Source organism: Saccopteryx bilineata, chromosome 1 (genome assembly GCF_036850765.1).
Source record: "Saccopteryx bilineata isolate mSacBil1 chromosome 1, mSacBil1_pri_phased_curated, whole genome shotgun sequence".
NCBI classification, from domain to species: Eukaryota; Metazoa; Chordata; class Mammalia; order Chiroptera; family Emballonuridae; genus Saccopteryx; species Saccopteryx bilineata.
The window spans coordinates 104,231,479-104,234,552 of record NC_089490.1 but is presented as its reverse complement, the minus strand read 5'-3'; the positions used below and the strand labels follow the sequence as shown (position 1 = coordinate 104,234,552).

Sequence of the window (3,074 nt, the reverse complement as noted above, 5' to 3'; positions counted from 1 at the left end):
TCAGAAATACAAACAAGAGGGAAAGGGGGTAGGGAAAGGTAGAAGAGGGTAAAGGGGGATAAATGGTGATGGAAGGTGACTTGACTTGAGATGATGAATATAATATACAGGTGATGTATTAGAGAATTGTACACCTGAAACCTATATAATTTTTTTTTTTTATTTTTATTTTTCTTTTTTTTTTTTCTTTTTTTTTTTTTTTCCAAAATGTTACAGGTCTCATTGTCACCACTGCAATAACAGTACTGTGGTGGAAGCATAACCTGTCTCACTGTAGCCACATTAATGTCTGGACACAATGGACAAGAATGGTGCCCATTTTTCATCTAGAATGAGGCGTATATAATTTTATTAACCAACATCACCCCAATAAAGTCAATAAAAACTTTTAAAAATCTTTTTAAAATTATTTTTATTTATTTATTCATTTTAGAGAAGACAAAGAGAGAGAGAGAGAGAGAGAAGGGGGGAGGAGCAGGAAGCATCAACTTGCATATGTGACTTGACCAGGCAAACCCAGGGTTTTGAACTGATGACCTCAGCGTTCCAGGTCAATGCTTGATCCACTAGGCCACCACAAGTCAGGCCAACTTTTTAAAATCTTACAAGCAAAAATTTGGTAACTTGTTTACAATGTGGGTTATTAAGTTGAGAAATTTTCTTCTTAAGCAAAGAAAATCAGAAGAAGAAGAAGAAGAAGAAGAAGAAGAAGAAGAAGAAGATACTATGGTATAATTCTTTTTCCACAGTCTATAGTGACAATCAGATTGGGCTTCCAGATATCTGGCAGCTCCACAGTTTTCTTCACACCAAATCTCAATACTAAATTTATTAAAGTGATACTCTATTTGTCTCCTGTATTTGAGTTTCTCCAATCATACTGGAAGGCCCTAGAAGGCAGAGACTGGAGTGCTATTATTTACTTGTCTCTTCAATAGCAAAGTACTTACTTGTGTTTGAATGTATGTGCTTGATGAAAATTATATGTGAGTTGGTTGATATACATAAAACAGGTCTGTTTATGACATGACCTAATATATTGTTTATAATATGGCCTGACCAGACAAAATTATTAAAAAGACAAAGGATTTAACCATGGCTTTTGTTACTAAGGGACTGGCATTTTGTGGGTAATAATATACCCCCAGTGAAGAAGAAACTTGGCCAGGGTCACTGTAGCTCCAAGCCCTAATATAGTTCATGCCATACTCTTAGATTATTACAGAAATACCTAGAGCTCAGAGTTCAACTTTAAACAAGTAAGTACAGGACCCTTTTCTTCTCCAAAGAGATGATTTATATTTTCTATCTGTCAGTTTTGGCACATTTTATTATGAGAATGCAAGTTCTGAAATCCCAAAAGAGGCCCAGAAGATCACTAAACTAATCGACAAATCAGAGCTGGCTTTGGTACATACAAGGGGATACAGCCTGGGGAATTTTGTAAAACTTGAATATATGGAGTAAGCAGCTCTGGTGATTTTGAAGAGGCCAAGGGAAATAAATGAGGCTTTATTTGGGGTTATATAAAATGAGACCACGTTAGAGACATAAATCACCGGGGGAAACATTTCAAATCCAAGGTAAACCACGGCTAAATGTTCTCTGTCTGAACGGTTTACCCTCCAGAAGATCTGAACTTACCCAAGGTCAAATGGAGACCAAGGTCAGAGGCAGAACCTGGAATAGAACGCTTAATTCCCAATTGGCAGGCTACAGCTCCAGGCCCTGTCAGAGTATTACACCCAAGGCTAAAACAAGCATTGTATCAGAAATCTGTAGTAAACCTTGAGTAGAATGAAACCAGTTCATTAAAATCATGGGAATCCCATCTTTGAATAATTGACCTATAGGATTTGATGCGCTACAGGCACAGTAACAAGATGTGATCATGTGGTGTGTGGTATGTGTGGCACCCTTGGAGAGGTCTCTGATGCAAATTCCCAAGGAACAGGCAAGGCATCTATAGGTTTAGGGAAAACCATAGTTTAAGATACTCTTTAAAAGACTGGAGCCAAGCAGATCTTCATGCTGGTATATGAAGGGTGAACACTAAACAAAATAAAATGGACATGATTTCTGAGTAACTGAGTGGGAATTGGATTCAATGCTGTGACCATAAATTACTCAAAGCTGAAAATGACCAATGCTACTGAAAAATAAATAGAATAAAAATAAAACACCTTGGAAATTGCCTACATCAAATGAATCTTGCTGGTCTTGACAGGGCCTATCTCAACTCTGTGACCCTCTGGGCTACTCAGAAGAATCTATCCTCTTAGCCACTTGCTTAAAAGGGAACAGGGAGAGAAATCCTGCCTTTATTAGGAGAGGGAGCTTAGAGATGGAGTAGGAAAGGCACGCAGTCTAATCAAATAGAAAGGAGGTGAAGGGGGACCCTTCCTGGATTGAAGACAACTCATCATTCAAGTTACCTCTTAAGTAGGATTATCTCTACAAGTAGCCTTTACCAAACTGCTCTAAGAAACTCATTCTATGGTCAAATAAGTTTGGGAAATTCTAACAGCTATTTTCTTCTCTTAATGGCTCACAATACACATCAGTATATTAAAGGCACTGAGAAATCCTGCAGTATGGAGACCCTTAACTGCATTTAAAGTGGCAGAACTGGGATTTGAACCTGGTCTATCTTTGAAGCTTATGCTCTTATTCACTATGTCATACTGATCCATTGTAAATGAATATTTTGCTTAATTTTGGAAAGCTTAAATAACATACAAAAAAAGAAAATAATGAAATAAAAACATCCATGTACCCACTATCACCAATTAACAAATGTTAATATTTTGCCATGCTTGCTTCTCATTTATACATAAATGGAAACATTGCTGATAAAATTAAAGTCCCCTTTACTCTCCTTGTCAGTCTCCCTACATTCTCCTCAGAGCAAACACTATGCTAAAATTGGTATGTATCACCTTTTTCTATTTTTTTTAACACATATATGTTATATATATGTATTTCTGAAAAAGATAGAGTCTGGCATAAATATGTATAGAGATAAATAGTATCTGGTATCTATTTATCTACATATAGAATATCTAAATAAATAG

At 36.4% G+C, this 3,074-nt stretch overlaps 1 non-coding gene across 1 annotated transcript; it reads right to left on the bottom strand.

The window, feature by feature from the left end:
- Positions 1-205: 205 nt before the first annotated feature.
- Positions 206-339, bottom strand: LOC136321223 (small nucleolar RNA SNORA1). Its single transcript, XR_010728501.1, has one exon. It is a non-coding gene; the product is annotated as a small nucleolar RNA SNORA1 (small nucleolar RNA).
- Positions 340-3,074: the final 2,735 nt, after the last annotated feature.